Below are 9,988 nucleotides of genomic sequence, written 5' to 3' on the forward strand. Positions count from 1 at the left end.
AAGTCACACAGCTGGCAAGTGGCAGAGCAGGGATTAGGACCCATGACCTCTGACTCCCAAGTCCAGGCTCTTTCCACTGAGCCGCGCTGCTTCTCTATAAGCGGTTATTATATACCAGGCACTGTACTACCAGGTGGGATAGATACAAGCTAATCAGATTAGACACAGTTCCAATACCACATGGGGTAGACAGTCTTAATCTTCATTAACAGATGAGGTAACAGAGGCACAGAGAAGTTAAATGATTTGCTCAAAGTCATACAGCAGGTAAGCAGCAGAGCCGGGATTAGCAACCTGGTCATTCTGACTCCCAGGCCTGTGCTCTATCCACTAGATCATACTGATATAAATGGATGAAACCAATGTTGGGAGCTAACTGATTTTAGAGCCCAACCTCCTTGTGTGAACCTACCACAGGCACCACATCTAAAATTTAAAGCAGCCTCTCCTACCTATGTGCAAGATGGGACCACAGCAAGGAAACCCCAGAATATAAACACCTGTACTGAACTATCTTTGAGCAAGGTCATCAGAGGATGGTTAAAATCAGGATTCCCAAACAGTTATTCCATGACACGCTGGAATGGGGAAGCTATAAACAATGTGTTCAGAAGAAGATGGTCAAAGTTGAATTAATGTGAGGATAACTAATCAATCCTATTTGCTGAGCACTTTACTGTATGCAGAGCATGGTACTAAGGATCTGGGAAAGTACAGCATTGGTAGAGTTGGTAGATATGTTCCCTGACCATAGGAGTCTGGAAAAGGAGACAGACATTTAAAAAAATATGGATATGTACCATGGTACTGTGGGGCTGAGGGTTGGGTGAATAAAGTGTTGCGATCCAAGTCCAAGGGTGACACAGAAGGGAGGAGAGTACTAGAAATGGTGGCTTAGTTGGGGAATGCCTCTTGGAGCAGATGTGATTTTAATAAGGCCAGAGCCAGGGTGTGGGCGAGGAGTTGGTGAGGTGATAGATGACAATAAGGTACAATGAGTAGGCTGGTGTTGAGGAGAAAAGTGAATGTTTTGGGTTGTAGTAGGAAATCTGCAAGGTAACATAGAAAGGGATAAGTAGATTGAGTGCTTTAAAGCCAATGGTAAGGAGTTTCTGTTTGATGAGGAGGTGGGTGGGCAACCACTGGAGGTTTTTGAAGAACAGGGAAACACGGGCTGAGCCTTTTTTTAGAAAAAAACCAAATGAATAAAACCAATATGAGAGTGAGAGGCAGGCAGAGTCATCTGTTAGTAAAAGCCCTGGGTTGGGAACCAAGAGATCTGTGTTCTAATGTCATTTATGCCACATATTGTTTGATTTAACCTCTCGGTATCTGATTCCTCAACTGCGTAATTCTTGGATGTCAAATGTGAAATAATTATCACTGAGGTTAGTTCCTTGAACTCTTCAGAATAAAGACATTATATTATTATATCGGCTAAATATCAAGCTCTAAACCTGCAAGGCACTTGGGGATTTCACAGTGACCCTATTAGAACAACCAACTAGAGCAAGGGCCTGGGAGTCTGAGGGACCTGGATTCTAATTCTGGTTCTGCCACTTTTTTGCTGTGTGACCTTGGGCCAGTCACTTCACTTCTCTGTGTCCCAGTTACCTCATCTGTAAAATGGCAATTAAGACCGTAAGCCTCATGTGGACTGTGTCCAATCCGATTAGCTTGTATCTACCCCAGTGCTTAGTACAGTGCCTGGTACATAGTAAGCACTTAACAAATTCCATCAAAAAATAAACAAAAAAAAGTAACTCCAGCTGTAGATCCCAATATGAAAGACAAGTGGGCCCTTCTCCAAAACGCTTTCTACCAGACAACCACCAAGTCTACACGTACGGCAAGGAGACAACACCAAGACTCATCTGAAGAAAATGACTCAGATTTAAAACCTTCTTTTAGCATCATCATATTACAGACTGTGTCCAACTGAGTTATCCTCTATCTGCTCCAGTGCTTAGCACAGTGCTTGGCATATAGTACACATTTAACAATTATTATCATTATTATTATCATTATAGTTCTGAATTTTATCAAAATGGAGGCCTACTAAAACCTGTGAAGGAACTGGCAAGTCAAGTTAAGAAACACTCATAGCCAGTGGTAGTATGCCAAAGCCAGAGAGTTCTGTAGACTGTAGTGATGGCCACCACTCTGAGAACTTTTTTATTTATCACTAAAGAAGCTATATAACTCATAATTACTACCAGAACTCCCTTGTCACTGATGAAGAGGCAAAATAATACAGTGGCAGTCTAAACACATTTATCAATCAATTGTATTTACTGAGCACTTACTGTGTGCAGAGCACTGTACTAAGCGCTTGGGAGAGTACAATAGAGTTGGAAGACATGTTCCTGGACACAGTGAGCTCAAAATCTTGAGACAGACATTAAGATGAATAAAAAAATTATGACTATATACCTAAGGGCTGAGGGAACCATGAATCAAGAGAGCAAATTCAAGTGCAAGGGCAACACAGAAGGGAGTAGAAGAGGAAATGGGAGATTAGTCAGAGAAGACCTCTTGGTTGAGATGTGCCTTCAAAATAAGACTGAAAGTTTGTGGAGTGATTGTCAGATATGAAGAAGGAGGGTGTTCCAGGCCAGGGGCAGGACTTGGGCAAGAATTTGGTGGCGAAGTAGATGAGAACAAGGTATAGTGAGTAATTTGGCTTTAGAGGAGTGAAATGTGTGGGATGTTTTGTAGTAGGAGACATCTAGGTAAACTGGTCTTATCTTGAAATTTGATTAAATGACTTCCAGTCAAATCCATGACTGTATTTCCCTAGATTTCATTGTCAGTCACATGTCTCTTCCAAGTGCCTGATCCCATACCATTTTACTACAATTTCAGTTCATTTCTTTGTTTTGAAGGATAGTTGGCCACCAGCCTCATTCTTCACTGACTGGACCACAGTAATCAAGTCACTCTCCAGCCTCTTCAGCACTGAGGAATTCAGGGGAACGTCAGCTCCACTAGCTTTTGTTTTTAAAATCAGAACTTTAAAAGTGTGGGGATCTTGACCTGGGCAATGACCCCCTTCCCACCCCAAGCTGGCTAAAGGATGGAGCTGGTGCCTTCATTATTACCATTTAAATCTGGCCTTTACAAGAAGACAGGACCCTGGCCCCATGGGGTTCTTTTATGCCCATTCGGCAGGAGTTAAGTTCAGTGTCCCAGTGTCAAAGGGAATGTAGGTCAGCGGAATTTAATTACCTAGATTGGACTTTGGCCAGGGTACCAAGTTTAATATCTTTACGCGGCAGCACAAGCAAAACAATTTATTCCTTAAATGGTTTTATACACTAGCAGGCCTTGGATGGGCAGGCCCTGATGGCAACTTCCAACTCCCAAAACACTAAATACGAAAGGAAATGATTCATAATTGCCAGACTGCAACACATAAACTACTACAACTAGGAGAACATCATATATTTATGAATTACTTATAAGGGGCCCTTACTGTGAACAAAGGAACACGAATGCAAAATAATAGGAAATAACAGAATGGTCCCTCTGTTCTGAGCAAGGCTAATCCTCGGTGTTTCAGGGTGTGAGACATCTTACATCTCTGGTTGGCAAACATACCACTTGGTTAAACATGAAAGTTTGTGCTACTATTGAACAAGTGGTAACTCAATGTACCATTTCTATATTGAAATCAAAAATCTTTTTATCCTTAGTAAACTGATTTAGATGATGTCTGTGGGAACAAACTTAGGTATTCAAAACCTAAAACATCATAATGAGATGGAAAGTAAAAATGAATTAATTGTTAAAAACATATTATCAATGTTCAATGTATTATAAATGCTTAATGCATAATGGTATTTTCCATTACTGTACATAGGTCTCATTAAATCTACACTACAAATCAAAAAATGTTCATCGTACAATAACTATTCTTAAAAATCATATTGTCTGCATATGTGGCCATATATAATTATTTATCAGAAATTGATGCTTATCTTATTGGCATTATATCATAAAATATATAGAGCAGGGGATCTGGATTCTAATCCCAGCTTTGCCACTCACCTGCTCTGAGACTTTGGGAGAGTCACATGACTTCTCAGAGGATAAGTGGCGGGACCAAGACTAGTACCCTGATTCTCGCGCTCCCAGGGCCATTCTTTTTTCAGTAGGCCACACCGAACAAGAATATTCCCATGTATGCACAGTTGTAGAGTCCTAAAATCCAAACTGATATTACCCTTCATTTCACCTTGAATTCCAACACTGTTTCTGCTATTTGGAGGAGAATTTTCCAGATCAAAGTCTTTGGAATCAAGTTCCCATACTTTCTTTAATACCTAAAAAGGACTCTCTGTTTTAAGCTATTGACAGACCGATCATTCCCAATTTAGTGCTATGTGACCCTGCTTACAGAGGAAAGAAACATTTTAGCATTACATGCTTTTCAGGATGCAAGAATGAGTGTCAGACCCTGTGCTGAAAACATTTTAACTTATTTCACAGTAAATACAGCATCTAGGGCACACATTTTTATTTTTTATGTCACTTGCTATGCGTTTCTGACACACCTTAGGGAGCCAATATAATATGGAAGAAGGAAAATGGTATAAAAATAAAAGTAAATAAGCAACCTGGGCTTCATTGGCCCCAAGGGCACCAGTTAGAGGCTTAGCAATTTTATGAGTTTAAAAAAATATATAAGGTTTCAAATGAATGGAAGAAACCAAAATTTGGAACAATTGTTGCTTGTAGTACATTCATCCTGAGGTTGCTGCAGCTCTGGGATCTGGTTTATTACAATTGGCTGAGTCTGAGTCACATGACCACAGATAAACTAAAGTTGAAAAGCCTCAGGAGACTGTGACTGAAAGGCACATCAAGGATATTAGCAGGAAGCCAATATTTAATCCTTTGGAGTGGAAAAAAAAAGTCCTTTGGAGAGCTCAATAGGTTGAAATAGTTTCACATGAAATAGATAAGAATGATTACAACCCCCTGATTACAGGCTGTAGAGAAGTTTAAGTCTAATGGATGGGAATTCTCCTGGAGGCAGAGTAGGGTGGACTGGAAAACTGATTTACCAAGATTTCTTCCAAACCTGTAGTTGTATGATTCTTTGACAACAAAGGCCACAATGGCATCATTTTTAATGGATTGAGTTGCTTTTACCCCACTCCGTCCTCCTGTCCCGAGAAGCACTGAGGGATGACCACATCTTTTCTAAGGCTTGGGCAGGAACAGAAATTACTCCTGGAATAGGTCCATGTGAGATCAGGATGGAAGAACTGCCTCTTTTCATTGTCTAATGGGCTTGTCGGATTGGCACCAAAGATGTCTGGTTTGCTATCCTGCAGAACCCAGACAGAGAGCCAAGGCAACACCTGCAATTCTTCAGGAGAGATACAGATCCCCTGTTTCATGATGTGGCAAGCCTTGACACCTTACTAAGGATTTCAGCTAGTTTTCAGAGGAAACCTTACACTATTTTTGTCATATTTAAACACTCTTCCTAGAGATTCTTCCCCTGGAGCCACTTCTAGGATCATAGTGAAGAAGAACAGAAAGGTCCAAGCCTAAAGGTGTGGCATCTCAAAATTGGTGGTGCTTTTCAAGAAGTGGATTTCATTATGCTGTCTGGGGCAGAAGCAATCCATGATAGATTTCTTAAAGATCACATAATATTTCTAGCAAGACCTGCGGTATGGAGGAGAGCAGAACTGTGCAATTACTATGAATCAATAGCCAGTTATTAAACAGTCAATTAGAACCATCATTTTGTCTGATTCTCTTGGTTTCAGCTGAATCAAAAGGCCTTAAATGATTACCTCAGTGCATGATAGAACTCTTCAGTGGGTCCAAGGTGAGTACCACCAATCGATCAAGCATTCGTATTTACTGAGCGCTTACTGTGTCAGAACACTGTGCTAACAGCTAGGGAGAGTACAATATAACAGAGTTGGTAGACACGTTCTCTGCCCAGAATATGACAGTGTCTGTCTTAAAATTCACTGACTTGTTTTACTGTTTCAAGTTAGATTATTTTGCTAGGTGAAGTTGAATTATATTTTCTCTGGGATGATGGAGATACTATTACAAGAGTGATAGATGCCGGGAATGTTAGAGGACAGGAAAGGACGCAGTGAGGAATAGGTTGTCAATTATCATTGGTCTTTTCACTACAGCCACACCACTGCAAGTTCTCAGCTTGCTGAGTTCTTGTCCACTTTGAGAACTCCAGGAGTCAGCAGTAATAATAATAACAATAATAATAATAAAGAATAAAAAAAGGAGGAAGGAAAAAAGAAGAAGAATTGTATTTATTAAGTGCTTATTATGTGCCAAGCACCATAATAAGAGCCGGTGTAGATACAATACAATCAGATCCGACACAATCTGTGTCACACATGGGGCTCATCGTCTAAGAGGGAGGGAGAACAAATGTTGAATCCTCATTTTACAGAAGAAGTAACTGAATCACATAGAACTGAAGTGATTTGCCCAAGGCCAAAAAGCAGGCAACTGACAGATTGGGATTAGAATCCAGGTCCTCTCACTCCCAGGCCCAAACTCTTTCTATTTTGCCACGGAATGTTCTCTCACATTCCCTTTTCCACAATGCTCACATTCTCTGCACTGGAACAGATCCAGAGATATAGCAAATTTATATTATATTTATAGATGGTTCCAAAGAAATAGAATTGAATGCCAGGCTAATGATCTCTTTGCAGCCACCAGAAAGGTGTAAAGTTGAAGATGATGTGGGTGATTGGGAGGGGTGGGGGTAGAGTATTGGCCTTGCCTTCAAAAAGTATTTCCTGAAAGTTTCGGATTGACTTAAAACATTCAGGGAATCAAAAAGGCAGAGATTAAATTTCTGTCTTTTTTTCCCCTCTGAGAGGAAATGGCTGATGGAAATGAAGGATCAAATACAGCAAAGATCAAATTTGTTCACAGAGAGAACACAAAATGACTTGGTTCTGTAAGTGCTGTTCCCCCTCTTTGAAATTCTCTCTTCTTCCCATCCTTCATTTCTCTGAGTTTCTTCTTTCCTACAACTCTTGCCTTTTGTTTTTTCCCTTTTCTGGCATGTAATCAGGTCTTCATTCATTCATTCAATCGAATTTATTGAGCACAAACTGTTTGCAGAGCACTTTACTAAGTGCTTAGAAAGTACAATTCAGCAATAGAGACAATCCCCATCCACAGTGGATTTACAATCTAGAAGGGGGGAGGCAGACATCAAAGCAAGTAAACAGGCATCAATAGCACCAATATAAATAAATGGAATAATAGATATATATATAAAACAAATAAATAGGCATTAATGTAAATACATAGAATTATAGATACGTACATATGTACATAAGTGCTGTGGGGCAAAGAGGGGAGGTAGAACAAAGGGAACGAGTCAGGGTAATGGGGAGCGGGGGAAAGCTGAGGAAAAGGGGTTTTTGTCTGGAAAGACTTCCTGGAGGAGGTGAGCCTTTAGTAGGCCTTTGAAGGGGGGGAAGTGTGATTGGTGGATTTGAGGAGGGAGGGTATTCCAGGACAGAGTAGGATGTGGGCCAGGGGTTCTCAGTGGGACAGTCGAGAACAAAGCACAGTGAATGTTTCTGTAGAAAGATAATCCGGGCAGAAGAGTAAAGTATAGATTGAAGGGAGGAGAGACAGGAGGTTGGAAGGTCAGAAAGGATGCTGATGTAGTAATCCAGTTGGGATAGGATGAGTGATTGAACTAACAAGGTAGCGGTGTGGTTGGAGAGGAAAGGGTGGATCTTGGCAATGTTGTGAAGGTCTTAGCTAGTCAGTTTGCCATCTCTGGTGTATTGTACTCCCCCAAGTGCTTAGTTCAGTGCTTTGCACATAATGAGCACTAAATAAATACCATAATGAGTGATTAACTGTCTGATTCTCTCTGTTCCAAATATTATACTGAAAGACACTATATTGTGTTTTCTGCATTTTTAGTTTGTTCCATTTTTCTCTGTCCCTTTAAAACGTATCACCAAACAGAATCTATGGAATTCATCCAAATTTAAAATGGCCTTTTCCTGGTGTCACATCCTGGTGCCAGACCTATAGGTCAGGCTATTGAATATTATTGTTCACCATTTCATGCTCTGAATCTCAATGTACCTTCAGACTGAAATGAAACTCAGAAAATATGATCTTTGATACAGGAAAAATGCTCTAGTGTATTCTATCCCAGCATTTAGTACAGTGCAGAGCACATGGTACTTAATAAATATTATTCCTACTCTACTACTACTATAGAGCAACACCTAGACAGCTACACTATATTTATACAGTTTAAAAAGTATTTGTTATATTGGCAGATAGGGAACCGGGAAAGCCTCCCTGTTACATGGCTCTGTGGAAAGAACCTGGGTTTAGGAGTCAGAGGTCTTGGGTCCTAATCCCAGCTCTGCCACTTGTCAGTCATGTGACTTTGGGCAAGTCACTTCACTTCTCTGTGCCTCATTTACCTCATCTGTAAAATGGGGATTAAGACTGTGAGCACAAGTGGGACAACCTGATCACCTTGTATCCCTCCCAGTGCTTAGAACAGTGCTTTGCACAAGGTAAGCACTTAACAAATACCATCATTTTTATTATTATTTAAGTAGACAGTGTCTTCCTACTCTACTAAGCACTCCAGACTGTTAGTTCAGTACTGTGAACAGATTAAATGCTCAAAAAATATTACTGATGATGATGATCGGAGAAGCATTCAGGCATAGTAGAAAGAGCACGAGAGTAGGAGTCAGAGGACCTGTGTTCTAATCCTGTCTCTGCCACTAGTCTGCTGTGTGATTTTGGGCAAGTCACTGAACCTCTTTATGCCTCAGTTTCCTCATCTGCAAAATAGGGATACAATACCTGTTCCCCCTCCTACTCAAACTGTGGGCCCCATGTAGGACCTAATTATCTTGTAGCTACCCCAGGGCTTAGTACAGTGCTCAGTACATATTAAGGGCTTAACAAATACCACCACAATTATTATGATGACAAACTTTGACTGACTGAGAAGTTCTCCTAGGGTCTGTGATGTGCACACTGAACTAAAGAAAACATTACTCCCCTCTCCAAAGTTCACCTCATATTTCCCTGCAGTGGTGGGGCGAGACAGCCAGAATTAAGAGGATGTCTTTCGAAGACAAGGCCATCAATGGTGAAGGCCACTGAAAAACTACCATTGATAAACTACCGAGGCAGCATCCAAAATGCCTTCCCTGGAAATCAGCTGTTAGTCTTTGCTACCACAGCACAGTATGAGCACTGTGCTGTGATCTCTTTAGTGGTCAGTGATCATAAAATTCTTGTGTACCCTTTGCAGTGGGCTGCACCTCTGCCCATATTCTTGCTCGTTGCCCCCATTGCCCTGTGAACGGAGACAAACCAGCGTGAGAATGTGTCACTAACATGATGGTCAATTCCTTTGCCCAGGATCTCTGTTCTATTGAGAGAAGACTCTCTCGTCATCATCACCCATAATGAAATGCTAAGACTGAGAACATCCAGGGCCATATTGGTCACTCTCAGACTGAGGACTTTGCTCTGTCACTAAGAAACTATAAGGTCCCAATCACACTCCTACGGCATTACTGAAGGGTACAGATGGTGCCTCCTTCCTCAGACACAAGGTAGGAATCTGGCAGAAATGGCAACAACACTTCAGAGATAACCTTTTGGAAGTGCCTGAAGGAGGCCCTAAGAAGCATATGGAGAACAGTCAAAACACTAAGACACAACTTTAATGCCCAATTTTGTACATATTTTCCTCGACAAATTGAATCCTGAAGAATTGTTTCTTCAAGGTTATCACTAAAATCAAGATGAAAAATGAAAGATATGACATGGGGAACCTTGTGAGATTTCTCACTGTTTTCTAAAGCTGGAAGGAAATTTGCTAGAGCATTTTTGGAGTGGCTACTGAAGAATATAATAATTCATTCACCCCTTGAATTTCAATATGGCTTCAGACCAAAACATTAGACAG

Source organism: Ornithorhynchus anatinus, chromosome X1, assembly GCF_004115215.2.
Source record: "Ornithorhynchus anatinus isolate Pmale09 chromosome X1, mOrnAna1.pri.v4, whole genome shotgun sequence".
NCBI lineage: Eukaryota > Metazoa > Chordata > Mammalia > Monotremata > Ornithorhynchidae > Ornithorhynchus > Ornithorhynchus anatinus.